The sequence below is a fragment of the Coenobita brevimanus genome, chromosome 71 (assembly GCF_032717465.1).
Source record: "Coenobita brevimanus isolate Jiangsu-jjx chromosome 71, ASM3271746v2, whole genome shotgun sequence".
NCBI lineage: Eukaryota > Metazoa > Arthropoda > Malacostraca > Decapoda > Coenobitidae > Coenobita > Coenobita brevimanus.
In genome coordinates, this window is record NC_137024.1 from 57,264,152 (window position 1) to 57,283,879 (window position 19,728).

Sequence of the window (19,728 nt, forward strand, 5' to 3'; positions counted from 1 at the left end):
AGAGAGAGAGGGAAGGAGGGAGGGAGGGAGGGGCAAGCAGTGGAAAGGAGAAGACAAGTCCCCCCCCTTTTTTTTTTTTTTTTTTTTTTTTTTTTTTTTTTTTGGAGGAATACCGATTTTTATTTATTAATTGAGTTATTTATTTATTTCTGTTTGTACTTTCACTTTTTATGCTGACAACTATTAAGATCACTTCATTCAACTCAGTAAACCCGCCACACTAACCACACCCCTTAGGAGACGCCAGGTATAACGCAGGTGGCTAAGGTAAGGAGAACAATGAGGACAATGGAAGAAGCCCCCCCCCCCACAAGTAGAGCTCCTGTATTTATAAACCATCTTATGCATCAAGTCGAGGATAAGATGGTTTTTTAAGACTTCAATAGTCACTCATACAGCTACTAAACACTCCAAAATCAAACTCGAAAAATCTTTAAAATGGAAAATGACCCAGGAATACTGTTTTTGATTATTTTTTGTACTTGTATATGGAAATTGGTTGAGATTCTTTATAAATAGTTCCTTGGGTCCGCTGGCTGTCACGCTCTGCCTTCAGATTATCATTATCGCTCCCATTGTTGTACTGTACTCATTGTGCCTCTTATCAGTCCGTTGCAACTCTCCTCTTCTCTCCTCTCCTCTCCTCTCTTCTCTTCTCTCTCCATTCCTCTCCTGTCGCCTTTCCTTCCCTTCCCGCCCATCTCGTCTCGTCTCCACTCAGGTCCTGTCCTCCCCCATCTCCTCCTACCCTCCTCCCATCTTCTCTCTGCTCCTCGCCTTTCCTCTTCTGTCCTACCCTCTTATCCACTTGTCTCTTTGCCTCCCGCCTTTCATCTCTCCTTCCCTTTCCGCCCCTATCATTTCGTCTCGTCTCATCTCATATCCTCTCAGGTCTTCTCTCTCCTCGACCCCCCCTCCCATCTCCTCTGTGGTCCTCTCCTTTCCTCTTGTATCATGCTTTCTCATCCACTCTTCTCATTACATTCCTCGTCCCATCGTCTTTTCATTCCTTTCATGCTGCAAATGTGGCGTGACAGAGGAGGATGGTGGTGAGAGGTGACAAACACAGGAGAGGTGACAGGCACAGGAGGCAAGGAGGGAGAACTGTGAAGGGTATAAGGAGAGAGAGAACAGGGGTTAATTCGAAGAAGCCACCACAGAAAACTAGTATAAAGAGAGTAAGCAGGTGTTGAGGCCAATAACTCTCCGCAGAAAACTAGTATAAGGAGAGAAAACAGGGGTTGAGTCAAAATGATTACCACAGAAAACTGAGGAAGACATCGAAGGTGGTGTAACAGAGAGATTGGTTTTTGTGGAAAGAAATAGGAAGACGAGAATTGGAACAGGTATACCCTAGCAGGATACAAAAGCGTAGGTGCACAAAGATAATGTATGGTACGTTCAGGTTTTCAAAGCAGCATCCGGTTTTCTCCATGAGTAGTATAAAATATAAATAAATCGGGTTAGAAAAGACAGGCTTCTTCGTCAGTTAGTGTAGTGCGACTGGTGACACTATAGTACACTAGTATCTTAATCTTGATTGAAGAAAGAAATACAAAGGCTTGAAGGATGAATGAATAGTGGCTGTGTTCCCAATCCAGTCAGAGAGTCCTTCAGTTTTTCTACCTTCCTGCTCAAGTGTCTGGAGTGGAATGCAGCACGAATTTGTTGTAAAGGGATTCAGGGGAAAGGAGGAGGAAACAATGTCAATTTCCCCCACTCGTGCCCAAAGGAAGCCTAGTGTTGATTCAGTGTCGGGGTGTGGCGTAGGACGGGAGGTTCTTCGTTACGGGAGGCAGGCTGCAATTACCGGCCCTACTTGGAGTGTGTGGGGCCGGCACTCACGGTTACTCCCCCCAAGCCCCAGCCCCCAGCCCCACCCCTGCTTGATGCTGGAGGGGAAGGGGGCAAGGGATGGAGGGACTGGTCAGGGAAGAGGCATAAAGGGTGGAGAGGCTGGTCAGGGAAGGGGGTGGTCAGGGAAGAGGTAAAGGGGGTAGGTTAGTCAGGGAGAAAGGTGAGGGGTTGGGGGTAGGCTGGTCTGGTAGGGAGGGGATGGTGGGGAGGAACAGAGATGTGGTGATGGGGGAAGTGGGACGTGTGGTCAGGGAAGGGTGGTTGGTTAGGGGGAATGGCAGAAGGTGGAGGGTAGATTGATCAGGGAGGGGAAGTGGAGAATCTGGGTGAATACGTGTAGAATTAGAATTAACAAAAAGAAGCAGAAGGATGTTATGCTGTGAAAAATGTGGAGAAGAAGAGTAGGTGGAGAGGTGGAGAATTAGAGAGAAAAATCTAAGAGAGCATGTTTTGAGAGAGAGAGAGAGAGAGAGAGGGCATGGGGAAGCGAAAATCTGGAGAGAAATATCTGGTGGAGGAGCTGCGTGGATAAAAAAAAAAAAAAATAGAAAAGAGAAAATTAAATGTTAAAGAAAATGCTCTAGGTAGGTTAGCAGGAGAATTAATTAAGGTGAGAAGGTGGAAGGTGGAAGCTGAGAATTGGAGAGAAAAGTCAGGAGGGAGAAAATTTTGTTGAGAAAACGTGGATAATTGGAAGATATTAAAGAAAGAGCTCGTGAAAGGTAAGTGAGGTGGATGGGAGAGAGGATGGGTGGGGGTGGAGGAGAGAGGGTGGGTAGAGGGTGGGTGGGGGTGGAGGAAAGAAATAGAGGGAGGATGTGTGGATAAGTCGGGAGGAGTAAGGAGACAGGGTTGGTAAGAAGGTAGGAAATGGAGAAAGGCAAGAAGAGAAAGAGAAAACTGGAGGAAAGAATTACAAAGGAAGTGCAGGTAAATGGAAAGTCTTAATTAAGGAGGTAGGCTCAGGGACTTGGGAAAATGAAGAAGTGTAAGGAGTGAGTGTAAGAGGTGGGAGTTTGTGGAATAGAAGTTGTAAGTTTAGGTAGAGAGGATGGTAGACGCAATAAAGTTAAACATAGAAAAAGTAAGAGTAAATGGAAAGGGATGTATAGGGGAGGTAGATAGCACCCAGGGCAGAGAAAAAAAAGAAATAGAGAAAACCTATAAAAATCACAGAATCAGGGAAAAAAACAAAGAGTAGGTATAGAGAAGGGTAGATGAAGACGACTGAGGGATGTGGGTGAAGGTTGGAGAAGGAGGAAAGTGAAAAAAGAAGGCACTATATATATATACCGGTATGAACTTGACCGAAGTAATGCTAATATAAAAGGTATTATTATTATTATTATTATTATTATTATTATTAGATGCTTGATAATAAGGGCATGGAAACAGGTGAAGAAAGTCAAAGTAAGGATTAAGAACGCTGTAGAAAAAAGGGTTACAGGAAGATACCTTAAGATGCGTAATACCTTAAGAAGATAAATACTAGGACTGAGCGACTAGATGCAGGTAATTGAAGACGGAGAAAGTCGAGGAAATGAAACAGAAGCCAGAGAGTTCTATGGAGGGAATGTGATAGATATAGAGGGTGTGTGTGTGATAGATATAGAGGGGGGGTTGTGGTATATATGGGAGGGGTTGGGGTAGATGCAGAAGGAGGGGTTGTGGTAGATATAGATAAGGAGGCGGTGAACTGAGGAGAGGCCAGGGAGATCAACTTTCAGCCAGGGAGGGATAGAGTGAGGGAGAGAGAGAGAGGACTGGGAGGGAGGGAAGCTATGGAACAGATACTTTATAATAAGAGATAAGGGATAGATGGAGGGGGATTAAAGCTATGGCTAATCCCCCTTTATAGATTATCGTCTTCTTAATATCATACTCATTTATCGTCATTTATCAACTCAGGGAGGACCTCTCGTAGTGAAGGGGTTAAAGTTATCCCCATCATCCCTTTCCGCACTGACTCTCTCTCTCTCTCTCTCTCTCTCTCTCTCTCTCTCTCTCTCTCTCAGCTACGACCACGTGATTTTACTAAGCGTACATTTTTTTTTTTTTTTTTTTTTTTTTTTTTTGAGGGGGGGGAAAGATGAATGATGGTGTTTGGGTAGTAACACACACACACACACACACACACACACACACACACACACACACACACACACACACACACACACCAGGTGGGGTGAACAAGAAATAAAATTGATGAAAAAAATAGCGATGATTTGACGCCATGAGGGAGGCAAGATAAAAGAGTGAGAGCTGAAGAGAAAAGAAGAGGGGGGAGTCAGTGGCCCCTATTTGATTGACGAAGCTCCCTAATACCGTTTCCTAAGCGATTTGTTTTGTTTATTACACCTTACTGTGCTCTTCTGCGATACATAAATCCATCCAATATCACCATACTCTGCATGAATAACGTACGATAGGATATTAACTACCCATATCCAAGAATAAATAGCTAAGAAAGCGGTATTAGGGGGCAACAGAGGCTCGATCAGGTTGTAAATAGGGGGCAAAAACTGTAGTCTTGGATAAGCAGGTAAATTATTAGGCAGAGTAGAGTGTGGGGGACGTCAGGTGAGATGATGAGTCACCGATGAGAATGCGATGCGGGACGACATTGATTACTTGGTCTTGGCTCCTCCAGCTGAGGGTAAATGCAGAGTAAAAATAGAATGTGAAATATCATCTGTAAAAACTGTTTAAGGAATAATAGTATCGTGATGATAATAATAATAATAATGATAATAATGATGATGATAAGTAATAGTAGCAATAATAATAATAATAATAATGATAATAATAATAATAATAATAATAAAGGAAGAAATAAACAGTCTGACCAGATCATGAGATTTAACAGCAACGAAGATATACAGACAAGAAGAAAAAAATAGGAGACAGGTGAGTCAGCAGACTATGGATACTTAAACAGATCATAAACAACAGAATAAAAACAAAAACAAATAAACCAGTCAAGTAATCCACCACAAACAACAACAGACGTAGACAGAAATAAGCTTAACAAAGAGAAACATTAACATCAACAGAAGGAAGGTAAAATAATAAAAAGGTAATTAAGATACAAACACATAAATCAAATAATCCAACGTAAAAAGAGCTGTAGATTCAATTGACGAAAGAAAAAAGGTAAAAAGAAAATGAGAATATACAAAGAATATGTAAAAAAAAAAGGGGATGTACAGTTACAGACAAAACTATGGCTACACTTTTTAGCTGAGCGAATGTGAAGCTCGTACACAAAATTTTGAAAAGCTTGTTGGGTTTCGAATATCGCATCATTAAATTTCGAGTCATTCTTCAGTGTGGTTATTTTTCGGTATGAAGCGAGTTTGAGTTTTTTTTTTTTTTCGCATCGTTCAGCGGTTCCCCCCCCAAAAAAAATAAATAAATAAATAAATAAATAAATAAAAAAAGCAACGCACCCCCAGCACCAACAACACCTGTAAGTAAATCAAGGTAGCATCATCACCCTGAAATAGAACATGGTAACATCAACAGCACCTGTAAATTGATCACGGTAACATTAACAAGACCTGTAATTAGATCAAGGTAAATCAAGGGATATGAGTTGCCGACATCCCCGAGGACCCCCCCCCATCCCACCTTCATCGGGGGGGGGGAGGGGTCCCAGTGCCGCGTCGGGTATCTTGGTCGGGTATCGGTTACGCCCCGATCCCTTTGTCGGAACTCACCTGGTCTGATTAATCGTGGAACAGACCGGTGTGCCGTCTGATGATTGCTGTGTGTGTGTGTGTGTGTGTGTGTGTGTGTGTGTGTGTGTGTGTGTGTGTGTGTGTGTGTGTGTGTGTGTGATAATTGGTAATGTTGATGATGATTACATTTTCTTGGCCTCTGCAGGTAAAGTATGATGATGGTATGCACGACTATTTGCGAAATTATGAAGCCTGTAATCAAAGCTGCTCCCTACGAATTATAAAAATCTAATTGCATATGTATCCTTAATTATAAAACAGGTTAGAGGCCAAGCTTGCTGTGTATCAACATTAAAGTGGATTAATCTGTGCAATTTATTGACGTGTTAAGCTTTAATCTTAGCACAAAAAGATAATTTCATTCGAACTAGGGAAGATCTCTCGTAGTAAATGTTATTCACCTGGGGAAGGCCTCTCGAATAGATGACTTAACTTGAATGTGAGAGTTGCCAAGATACCTTACACTGCTGGAAGTCGTATCTGGGGGAGGAGGAGGAGGTGAAAGGAGCTGTGATGACGAGACACATTTTTTTCTAGAATATCCATCAGATTTGCTAGAGAGAAAATGCAGTGTACAAAGTCTCTTAACTCCTTCACCGCGAAAGATCTCTAAGCGGAGTAAAACCAGTAAGCAGTCAGAGAGAAAGGAAAACGTCATGATTCTGAATTGGTTAACGAAGATTGTAACTCTTAACTACAACAGACATTTCCTGAAAGTGAAGAAGTTTGTATAATGGCAGCATAAATAAGTGAATAAATAAATAAAAAGTGTAATTGTTAAGTGGTTGATCTTTCACATTTGTCGCCATTCGCCGTCTGCCTCTCTTCTTTCTCATTAACCTCTTCCTCTTGCCCCTCTGTTCCCTCTTCCTCTTGCTATTTGCTTCCTCATCATCTCAGCTTTAACTTCTTTGTTTCTTCCTTTCCCTTCTCCATCCTTCCATTATTCTCCTAAATTATTGTACCTCTCTCCATCCCCTCTACTTCTTGCCCATTTTTCCCTCTTTCGAACATCGATATCGTTACATATTTCTCTTCTCTCGTTTTCTTCGTTTCTCGTTCTCCCCGTCTTCTATCCTTCCCTTCCCTTCGCCGCCGTTCCCACTTTTTTCTTCTGGTCCTTTCCATTCATTTGTTTAATTAATTTGTCTCCTCCCGCCATTTCCCAGTTTCATATACTCTCCCCTTCTTCCACTTTCTCATTAGTTTTCCTTTTTACATCCCTTTTTTCCAATGTGCCTTTTTTTTCTCTCTCTCCCTTCCTCAACTACGCTTCTTTCTCAGCTTTCATTCTCTTCCCTTCCTTTATCCCGTCTCTCCCTTTTCCTCTCCCTCCCCCTACATTTCTCCTTCCTTATACCTTTTCTCCCCTGTTTCCTTTCCGTCCCCTTACCTTTCTCCTCATTACATCCTCAGTGTCTCTCTCCCCTTCTCCCTACTGCTGTATTTCGTCTCCCTCACTTTCTCTGTATCTCCCTCCAGTTCTCCTCTCATCCTTTCTTCCTGCAATCCTTTTCTTCTTCCCTCCCAATGCTTCTTTACCTTTCTTTTCCCAACGCTCCCTTCCTCCTTCCTCTCTTCCCCTCATTTTCCTCTCCTCTTCCATGCTGTATTCTCTCCCCTCCCTACACTTCCCTCCTTTCTCTTCCTTATGCTGCTCTCCTCTCCCTTCCTCACGCTTCATTCTCCCTTCCGTACACTTCCATCCTCTTCCATTCATACGCCCTTCTCCCTCCCCTACATTCCTCCTCTCTTTACTCCCCCTTTCTCCCTCCCCTACACTTCCCTCTTCCCCCCACCCCCACCCCTATCCCTATAGCCCCTCGACGTCCCCTGGAGAGAGCCGTGGCCTGGGTGGATGTAATCATTGTTTATTAATTCAGGTACAAAGAAGGTGATATGATAGGAAAAGGTGCCTGGCTCTTTTATTTTTCCTTGTTTTTCGTTTTTTCATTTTATCTATGTATTTGGTGGGTACGAGGTTAATTTGATGGAAAACTGATATGTAAGTCTTTCGGTCTCCGTTCTGTGTGTGTGTGTGTGTGTGTGTGTGTGTGTGTGTGTGCGTGGGCTGATTAAATTATAGGATTAGTAATATACGTAAGTGTAAAAAGCAACTTGGAACAGATGTCAGTGATAGTTGAAGGGTTAACCGAGAAAGAGTCATTATAATTATTCCCTTGGCTAACGTGACAGCAGAAACGATTGTAAAGATAGTGTGAGAATGCAGTTGTAGGGGCTATTTGAAGTGGAGTATGAGAGCAGTGTAAGATGAGCTGTGTAGAGGGAGTTGTGTGTGAGCAGTGTAGAGTGAAAGTACTATAATAACAGTGTAGTGTAGTGCTAGAGTAGAGGGAGTAGCGTGAGAGCAGTGTAGAGTGAAAGTTTTGTAGTGTAAGAGCAGTGTAGTGTGTAGCGTGAGAGCAGTGTAGAGTGAAAGTTCATTGTGAGGGTAGGTTAGTGCAGTGTAGCGGAGGGGAAGACACAACACTCAGCCCTCTGCGGTTGTGTGGACTAGAGACACTGCATTGCATACTTAAGTACCACACACACACACACACACACACACACACACACACACACACACACACACACACACACACACACACACACACACACACACACACACACACACACACACACACACACACACACACACACACACACACACACACACACACACACACACACACACACACACACACACACACACACACACACACACACACACACACACACACACACACACACACACACACACACACACACACACACACACACACACACACACACACACACACACACACACACACACACACACACACACACACACACACACACACACACACACACACACACACACACACACACACACACACACACACACACACACACACACACACACACACACACACACACACACACACACACACACACACACACACACACACACACACACACACACACACACACACACACACACACACACACACACACACACACACACACACACACACACACACACACACACACACACACACACACCTCTCTCTCTCTCTCTCTCTCTCCATAATAACAATTTCTATTTACTTTTTCTCCCCTCCCTTTCATTTTGCTCTTACTATCACATTATCTTTCATTCATTCTCTTATCATTCATTCTTCAGTCTCTCTCTCTGTTTTTTCCGTCTCTTCCTTGTCTGCTTCTGTTGTCTCCTTTTCTTTGTCATTTCCACATCAATTTTCTCATTTCTGTTGTTCCATCTCTCAGTCATTGTCGTATCAGCTCACTCATCTGTTTCTCAGTGTGTCATCTCATGTACTAAACTAATCTTCCTCACTAACCCTTATATATCATCCCTTTTTCTCATTACTAATCGTCCTCCTTTGTCTCTTATTTATCATCTCCCTTTTCTGTATTCATCTTCCTAATTAGCCTCTTATTTCGTCAGTTAACCAAACCCAGGTATTCAGAGGAGACGTGGAAGTTTGTTTTTGGGTCGAGTTTAGGAATCAGATCTTGTTAATGTCCCCAGGAAGAGCTTTTTTATTTATTGGTTATCTTTTTATCTCTGCGTCTTTAGTAATCTTCATTTATCTGTTTTCTCTTTGTATTTCCCTGTCAGTATTTATTCCTGTATCCAGATGGTTTTAACGTCGTGTGTTACCTTTTGATCTTTCCATTTTTTTCTGATATTTACCTGTCTTTTCCATTTCTTTCATTGTTCTTCTGTTGTTATTCTGTTAATTTATATATCGTTATTATTGTCGTATTGTTATTAATTTGGTATTTGTTTTACTTTAGAATTCATAATAAAAAAAAATCTGTACACAGTACTTTATGGAATGTGGTTTTGGAGCTTTGGATATTAAGCAGCGAATATAATTAACTTGTTTTTGGCTCCTGAAGACGTGGAGAAGCAGTTTGAAAAAGGATTTGGAAGTAAGAATAAGCAAGAAAAAGTGATAGGGAGAGGAGGAGGCCAGGAGAAAGGAAGACAGTAGAGAAAAGTGAAGAATTAAGAGTTAGCGATAATGAGAAGAGAGAGAGACTAATGAAGTAATGCATATATGAAGAAGTGAGGGGAATCTGAGGAGGAAGACAGAAGGAATGCGATGGATAAGAAAATAATAGGACGACGAGAATATGAAGACGGAAAAAAATATAGGCAGAAAATAAACAGTAAGAATTTAATTTGGCTTTCTTGTTTTTATTTTTTCTTTGAGGGAACAGTCTTGCTGGCTTCTGGCCTTTGGTTCCTTCCTCGATGCATTAAAAAAAAAAAGGGGGGGGGGGCAAGACAAAGTGAAAACAGGAAAATAAGGGAAAGGAAGGTGAAGGGAGGTTGACCCTAACTTGACCCCAGCCCAGGTGACTCCCAGGTAAACACAACAAGACATCATGGGTGGATCATCTCGTTGCTTCAATGTCTCCTGAATACCTAGAACAAAGACCTGCGTAAATATCAACAGTGGTGGGTGTGGTGCGGGGAGCGAGTGAGTGGGGGAGTGATTGTTGTTGTTGGTGAGAGAGAGAGTCAACATGCCTTATCATCTTTGTTTTTCTCCGCTGTGATAACCTCTCCAAGCCGATGACCTTATCTTAGCTTCAGTAATCATCCTCAACCTCTTCAATCCCATGACGTCACTTGTAATTTATTCTTGCTGTTGACACGCGACTTTTTTTTTTTTTTTCAGTTTAGGAAGGATCTCTTATGGTGAAGGGGTTAATGCAAGAGACATCCAACCTTCCCAGTTTGAAATATCTCCTGAAAGGAATTAAGTAGTCTAGATAGAGCAAAAATAAACGTTAAAAAAAGGTAATCAGAGTGAACAGGCAAAAGGTATTTGGGGTAATCAGTAAAAGGTAATCGGAGTGAACAGGTAAAAAGTATCGGGGTAAACTGGTTAAAGGTAATCGGATTAAACAGGTAAAAGGTAATTGAAGTGAACAGGTTAACTTAGAGAACAGGAGGAGTTAGGTAATATTAGAAAGCTGTGTTGGAAAGTTAGGCATCATTAGTCGACCTGATAATCCATGAAGTGACCGAGGCAGCGCAAAATCACATCTGGGAAACCGGCCGGACGCGTGATGGTATCTGAAAGGTGAGCACTTTTTACCTGGCCCGACACTTGACAAACCATAGTTGCCCATTAAACACGTACGGAACTTGTCAGGGCTGCCCAATTAAGCATCCACCTGTTGTAACTGTCCGAAGACCTTAGGGGCAGACTCAGAGGTGAAATTCCCCTCTTAAATTTGCTGTAAAATTTAACTTACTCCTCTGGAATTTTGGCGTGGTCTAACCTGGCTCGTACGTAATCTTGTATCGTCATCATCATTAAGTAAAAGCGATGTAATTCGATATGCGATGACATGATTCTATATGCGATGACGTGATGCGATATGCGATGACTCACTGTTTATCAGATGATGTTAATACCAGCAAATATATTACGATTATATTCTCTACTCTTTCAAAATAAAACATTGCAATATCTTTTATCCACCGTATAAGTACAGTGTTCTTTTAGTTGCGTTTCATTAAAGTAGAGCATATTTTCTGTGATGCACTCACCTCCGGAGTCAGTGGTATAGAGAGTGAACGCTTGAGTCACACACACACACACACACACACACACACACACACACACACACACACACATTACAACGACCGTGGATTACTTTAAGCCTCATTTAGCCTGGAGAGGGACCAGGCAACAAGCAAGGGGAGAGAGTGAGAGAGAGAGAGAGAGAGAGAGAGAGAGAGAGAGAGAGAGAGTTCCCTGTGCTTTAATACTGAATGGATCCTTATTAAGTCTTTATTTTTATTCCTTACTGTAGTGTATCAAAGAATGGGTAATTACCCGACAGAAGGTCCATGATGAGCTTGTTATTATGGAAGTGGGACCTTTGGCTAATGAATCTCTGTTTATTTTGATACTGAGAGAGAGAGAGAGAGAGAGTGAGAGAGAGAGAGAGAGATTATGTGGGAGAAAGTACCGTACGAACATCGGTACGTATAACAAAAACCAAACTCGTAAACCACAGAACCAGCCCAGTACAATAAACAATGAGGGTACTAAATGGAACAAATGCCTTCACAGATCATCGTAATATACTCCCTCAGCTACCGAAACTGCTGCTTCGTCCTTGTAGTTTATTATTTTTGTACTATTTTTTAATCTCTTCGTATCTGGGTTAAGTATTTTTCATTATTTTCCATTCATTATAAAGTTTTCTGTAATATAACAAACACACAAAAAAAACAGACGGACAGGTGAAACACACACACACACACACACACACACACACACACGAGAAGATCATTGTGAAGATGTAACACTATTAAAAAAAAAGTTGAGACTAGGCAATATGTGACATGTGGAGGTGAGGGATGAACAGGTCCTCGCCTCTCGTCATTCGGGTTCACGCAGGCTCCTATTTCACCTAGGTCAGGTATCACCTTACTAGCACAGACATCACCCTTCACCTCACTCACCTTCACCTCTTACATCGACACCAGACGCACCTTCACTTATCGCATTTACAACTTTAAACAGTCGTATTTACACTCGTCTCATTATCATCAATTATTTTTAAATCTTTAATAACCATATTTACATTTGCACGTACCTTAATTATATTTTCACCTACCTTATTTACACCTGCCTCACCTTCACCTGTCCTATTTACATCTTCACCTACCATATTTACACCTACCACACCATTCACCTGTCGTCTTCGTCTAGCATAATTACATCTTCATCGTCACATATCATATTTACATCTTTAACTATTGTATTTACACTCACATCACTTCCACCCATCATTTATATATCTGCGTCTGCCTCACCTGAACCTTCCATAATTACATCTTCACGTACCATCACCTGCCTCATTTTTACCATAATTACATCTTTATCTACCAACACCTGTCTCACCGTTATCATAAATACATCTTCACCTACCTATACCTGCCTCACCTTCACCTACCATAATGCATCTTCACTCACCTGCACATACCTCTCCTGTAACTATCAGAATTGCATCTAAACCTACCTAATGAACACGTACCTCAACATCACCCATCATAACTACACCTTTCAAACTGAGTGGGGGAGGGGAGTAGAGATAACCTTCATTTTCCCCCTCTGTCTACTAGTACCAGAGAATGCTAAGGTGTAATAAGCAAAATAAAATCGCTTTCCAAAGAAGTGATTCGGAGTCTTATGTGGAAAACAAGTCAGGATCGCAGAGAATTAAACACATTTCATCCTCATTACGAGAGCAGTAAAATCAGCCCCACCCACACTTAAAGACATGGAAGGGGAATGAGGAAGAAGGGATCGATTCACTTTGTCGTACTGTTCTCTTCGATTCCAAGATGGCCTGCCCGTAAGCGTCAACATTGGGTGAGAGATAACATACCATATTCGTGGTGGCATGGGAGGCTTCGTGACACTTCTTCCTAAGCGATTTAGTTAGTATATTACACTTAAATGCATTCTCTCTCATGTTAATTGTATCGTTTTGTTATCGACATACTCTGCATCACCACGTCACATAAACACACATACAAAACTCACTTTATAACACACACACACACACACACACACACACACACACACACACACACACACACACACACACACACACACACACACACACACACACACACACACACACACACACACACACACACACACACACACACACACACACACACACACACACACACACAAGGGTACTGAAGTGTAATGTGCAAAATAAATCACTAAAGAAGAGTTGCCACGGAATTCCCAAATCCACTCAGCGTAAGATCCAACACGCTACACCTGCACTCTTTCCAGCGCACTCATGAAATCACCTGTAATTAACCTTTCACTCCTTCTCGTATCAGCTACTTATTTTCCTGTCTTCAGAACCGGATACTGATACAACCTGAAGGAGCAATTGCAGGCGTCGATCGATCAAATGTAGGTCAGGTGTGCTATCCTTAAAAATATCATGCCTCGTTCTGTATATGGGGGTAAACTTTTTTTGCACTTATATTTTCAGCACTTACACTTTATATAATTTTTTGTTTGTTCTACTTCTGCACTACATATGAATTTTGAGGGCTGTGTATCTGGTGTAGTCATATGTAAATCGTTTTTATTCCCAGCCAGAACTCATGCCACTAAGTCACTTCGTTTCTTCAGTAGCTTCATGGAGAAAACAGGTCTCTCTCTCTCTCTCTCTCTCTCTCAGCATCAAACACATTCCAGGCTTATAGTTCGCTTGGAATAAACAAAAGTCTGGATTTCGTTGGAGATATGAACTTGATTACACTTAAATTCGACCCTCTTTCTACTAACAAATCTGGACCCATGATAATTGCCGGTGATGGTGGTGTTGTTAAGGTATCTTGCTCACTCAGGTGCAGTCTGGTTGGTTTGGCCCTGTTCAGTCCCCTTCACCCAGCCATGTTTTATCTTGCTGGTTTTAATTACACCAGTTTTACCACGACGGGGCACACTTCTCTCCCAACCCGCCACACCCAGAGAGAGAGAGAGAGAGAGAGGTGGGGGGAAATAGGTGAAGGAGAGAAAGAGGGAGCGAGATACCGACAGCAAAGATTGAGGGAGAGATGAAGCGAGATACTGAAGGGAAAACTAATGAAGCTACAGTTGAGAGAGAGAGAGAGAGAGAGAACGCAGTAGGTGAGGGAGAGACGGAGGGGGAGATTAGGCTGGGGAGAAGAGAAAAGCTTGTGAAAGAGGCGAGAACGAGGTAAGAAGAACGGAATAGAAAACGAAGGTGACGAAAGTAAATTACACAGAGAAAGAGAACAATAATAATGAAAGAGAGAAGGAATGGGTTAGAGAGAAAGCAGGAGTACAACAGATGATTACAAAAAAGTGGATTAGGGGGATTAGGAAAGGGATCAGAGTGTGTTAGGAAGGAGTTAGAGTGAAGTAGTAAAAAGAGGGAGGGTTGCAAGTGGTGTTTGGGTGGAGAAAAACTTTAAAAAAATAATAATAATAACCTGTTTTTAGAAAGGGACGAGTGAGGTTGTATGGAAGAGGTGTAACTAAGCAACAAAGAATTAAGGAAGATTAGAGAGTGAGTTAAAAAATACAAAGATAAAAAAATAAAACTATTTAGAAAGGGATTAGTGGTGGGTTGGGGTGGACACGAAGAATTTGTGAGCTAATTAAAACGGAAAGTAGAATGGAGATAGAGACAAGGGAAGTGAAGTGGAGATAGAGGCAAGGGAAGTGGGATGAAGGTGGAGGCAAGGGAAGTGGGGTGAAGATATTGCCAGGGAAGTGGGATGAAGATACAGCGGGCAAGGGGGATGAAGATAGAGGCAAGGGAGGTGGGATGAAGTTAGAGACAGGGAAGTGGAATGAAGTTGGAGGCAAGGGAAGTGGGATGAAGATAGAGGCAAGAGAAGTCGGATGAAGATAGAGCCAGGGAAGGGGGATGAAGGTAGATGCAAGGGAAGTGGGATGAAGATAGAGTTAAGAGTAGGTTGATAAGGCATTGTCCATTTACACAGCACGTCAATAAAATCCAGCTCACATGTACTGAACACTACTGAGCAACGTAACCCCTTCAGTACGAGAAATCTTCCTTAATCCATTCAGACCGAGGACATTTTACTACCTGTCAAATTATTTCTTTTAAGCACAGGTGAAAATCCTACCTGAACATAATTAACCAGGTACGTGGATGCAACTAGGCTGATCCGTATTAACCAAGCGTTGATCCAGATAATCCAGCGGTGATGTTAAAACGTTGGGATGCTTCGTTAATCATTCGTTAATCTCCAGCACACGTATCGGTAACAAGATAACGATAAGAGGGGGCCGTGCGTGAAGAAAGGGCTTAATTTTTGCGGCCATATGTAGGGTCAGGTGGAGCAGTGTTGGGTATGCAGGGGGTTCAGTGGATGTGATGGGGGTTGTTAATGAGAGAGAGAGAGAGAGAGAATACAAGCCTCTCATATTTTCTCATATCTTACAATCAAACCTCCATCAACGAAGCATACTCCTGTGATGGGAAAATTTTCTTCTAAACTTTATAAAATCATGTGTTTGTGGCGAGGAAAAAAATACAATGGCAGTGAAATTAAGTAACTGAGCTTTAGGGAAAATACAAAAAGAGGAAATAAGAAAACAGAAAAGGATATTAAGATTTACACCTTGTTTAGAAAATTGTAGGTATATTTTTTTTTATACAGGTGTCCATCATTGGCCCAGGTGTTTTTGTATTTTCATAATTTTATAGATCAGGAGACTAAAAGCTACTCTCTCTCTCTCTGTCTCTCTCTCTCTCTCTCTCTCTCTCTCTCTCTCTCATTGCACGTTCCCCAGTCATTTTTCTGTTTTAACCCTCTTAATATATTGCTCGATTCCATTCTACATTTTCTTGCATAGTCTCAGTCTTATCCCTCCATCTAATTGCACATGCTCCACTCTGTTTTTCATATTATTGGTATTACTATTATTATTATTATTATTATTATTACTATTATTATTATTATTATTATACATGGTTCGGTGCTGCTTTTTCCTTACGTGCTGCATTCCATTCCTACTTTTTTTTTTTTTTTTACCACATGCTCTGATTCAGTTTTTTCCATCCCATTTTATTGCACATGCCTAACACCCAGCACACATGCCCCCCACCCTTCCACACCCCACCACATCCTACCATATAAGGCGCATGGACCCCTCTATCAACCTGCATGCACATACCCCTCCCAACCCACATCCTGCTTGTTGCGATTTTTATGACGGGTTGGTAATAAGGGAGACGTTCTTGTATTGTGCACTGATGGGCTTACAAGAACGGCTGGCATGCAACACCGACCCTCCATGACTTCCAATGAGCTGGGATTATTTTGTCTTTCTCTGGGCCCTTGTGGTGATGTATGGGGTGGATGGGTTTATGCTCTGCCTCAGGTTGTCGGTGTCCGCCTGTCTTTGTGCAAGTATGTTTTCTGTGCCTTTCTGTCTGTTTTCCTCTCTCTCTCTCTCTCTCTCTCTCTCTCTCTCTCTCTCTCTCTCTCTCTCTCTCTGTACCTATATGTGTTTCAGTCCATCTGCCTGCCTGTCTGTCTGTCTGTTTTGTGCCGCTCATCCTGTTAGGAGTTTACCTCAGTATAGGACATTTAGGCGTATCTATCCCTACTCATTAACGACACTCTGCACGAAGTACCGCCCTTTGTCAGCCTCTACTCTTCCTACATGTATCTTTCCATCTGCCTATGATTTCCTGTCTTACGAAGGCAGTGTGTCCAGGCATCATGAATCGAATGGATATTATTTATTTTGGTTCCCTTTTATTATTATTATTATTATCATCATCGTTGCGAGGACAACTTTTTGAAGGGCTTGAGCCATAAGTTTTTTCTTTCCAATATATATATATATATATATATATATATATATATATATATATATATATATATATATATATATATATATATTCACACTGTTCCTGTCCTTCGCTTTCAATCACCGCACTAAATATTTCGTAACGTAAAGCCCAGGATTTTGATAACGTTGATCCGTGAGTGATTTGTCCCCGTCTTGCCAGGGATTACGTCTAACTCTTGTGTCTTGGTAGTTTTATATACCTGTGTGTAGATATCACGCCCTAATTTAATAATATATATATGGTGGTCTGTATATAACGCTCCGCATCCACTCTTGGGCGATATCTAGTGTGTTGTGTGGACGGCTCAGGTTATCAGTGTCTGTCCTGCATCATTCATTCATCCATCCCCACAGCTTCACCCACGCCCACACCAGCAGACCGAGCTCTTCCCCACAGCTCCCAAGATACCGCTGTATGAGATTCTAATGTAGCGCTATATACGAACTACCCTTGACTTTGACTCGTGTTATGTAAATGTGTGTTTTTGAAGCAGGAAGCCTTGTAGTAATTTTCTCCTTTATGTTATACAGCTCTAGTTTGATGCAATAAATAAGGAAGTAAGAAAAATAAGGAAGAATAAATAAAATACCTTGACTTTACTGTTACTTAAGTTTGTGCTGAAGAGGATGTGTTGTTCAAGCAGGGAAGCCGTGTGTATTTTTTTCTCTTCTATGTTATACACTTATATCGCTTCAACGAGGGGACGCTTTTGGTAGTGAAAACCTGGCGTGGTGGTAAATAAAGGGAGATTATAATTTCTTGGCCTGGATGTACTGCAATCATGATGCCTGGCCCTATTTATGGGTGTTTGCCTTACATGTTAATCGGTGGCTTGCGTGTTAGTGGCATAGGTGGGTTACAGGACTCTCTCTCTCTCTCTCTCTCTCTCTCTCCTTCTTGCCGTAATGAAGTGGTCAGTTACCTGTCAGGTGGAGTTGGGTACCTGACTAGTTCATTACGCACAACATGTGGTAGGAGAAGGAGAAAGATTGATACCAAACGAATACACTAGATTTATTAAGGTATACAATCAATATTTACTGTATCTCGATCATCCTCCTAGAATATTACACGTAGCTGTTGATGTTATATGCATGTCCCTAATTATTGTTGGCATATCAGGTTCCAGGGTAAAAACTTCGCCTAATATTTCGCCTCGTAGTCTCACATCCCTCTGCTGGCTTGGTATGTTTTGCTGGCCATGTATGCTTTTTGTTTATAGGTTGCAGAAGGGATGAAAGTGACGGACATTCCCTAGTGTTAAAAAAAAAAAAAAATCTGGAATAGTGAGCGAACTTTTGTCCTAGACTGTACCCCCACATCCCACGCCTCACCACCCTCACCCACTACGATATCACACCACCCCCATCCTTACCCAATGCAATACCACCCTCACCCACTGCAATACCACCCTCATCCACTGCATTTCCACCCTCACCCACAACAATATCATACCACCCCCATCTTCACCCATTGCAATATCACACCACCCTCACCCACTGCATATTCACCCTCACCCACTACAATATCACACCGTCCCCATCCTCACCCACTACAATACCACCCTCACTCAGTGCAATACCACCCTCACCCACTGCAATACCACCCTCACCCACTGTAATACCACCCTCACATACTGCAATACCACCCTCACCCACAACAATATCATCCTTTGCAATATCACGGCTCAGGCTGGCCCTCCACGCATATCCCGTTTAATTCTGCCTGTTGACGTTGTGGCTGGAGTGTTGTGGATTTGTGTGTTATTGCCCGACTGCGGCTCATAGCGTGGATGGAGATTGAGGGAATTTAATAACAGCTGGTTGGCTTTGGGTTCGGGTTTGGGTGAGCGTAGTTTCATTATAGATGGATGCGGAGAATGCCTGTGTGATTATTTTGAGCATGGGTCGTGGTATCGCGCGCGCACGATACCCCTACCCTAGCCTGGTATGCCTTGTCTTGACTTGCCCTACCCTGTCCGTCCTTGCCTTTCCTTGTCTTGTCTTACCCTACCCTACCCAACTCCATTCTACCTACCTTACCTTACCCTACCCTACCCTGCTGTGTCCTCTCCCTTCTTATTTTTGGTGTCTTGTCCTCGCTGCTAACGCTGTCTGTTTTTTCCGTTTTCCCTTACTCCATCCTGTAATCAGTCCCTGGGCGACCTCCTCCTTATCTCGCTTATCAGAGTAGCCCGCGTTGGTATCCGCTTTTTTCCAGTTGGTTATTTACAGCTCGAGAGAGAGAGAGAGAGAGAGAGAGAGAGAGAGAGAGAGAGAGAGAGAGAGAGAGAGAGAATACCGTATTTATTGATAGCCTACATATTAATCTGCATAGAGATTGCTATAGCTGAACAGCGATATAACCCCAGAGCAAAAATCATTGTGGCCGTTCGTGAGTCAGTCGCCCCATAAATATATTTCATTCTAACCTGTTCTGTGTAGTCGTGTAGTGGGGGTCACGCTGGCGGGGCAGACCTGTGTAGCAGCAGTCCGGCGTGGGAGGAACACTACCCCTTTTATGAGCCACACATACAAGCCTTTCAATATATCTCGATCAGTACTTTGTTTATGGTGCTGATATCCCATAAGAAGGTCTGAGGGTAGTGGGGCAGAGGCAGGCTGGCATGAATGATTACAGTACATCCTCCCCTTCTTTTTTTTTTCTTCTTCTTCCCTCCTCCCCTCTCTCTTCCCTT

The 19,728-nt window shown here is 42.3% G+C and overlaps 1 protein-coding gene across 1 annotated transcript in view; it reads left to right on the forward strand.

The window, feature by feature from the left end:
* Window positions 1–19,728, forward strand: part of for (cGMP-dependent protein kinase for) — an 884,581-nt gene that overhangs the window by 148,109 nt on the left and 716,744 nt on the right. The gene's annotated exons all lie outside the window — the stretch shown is intronic.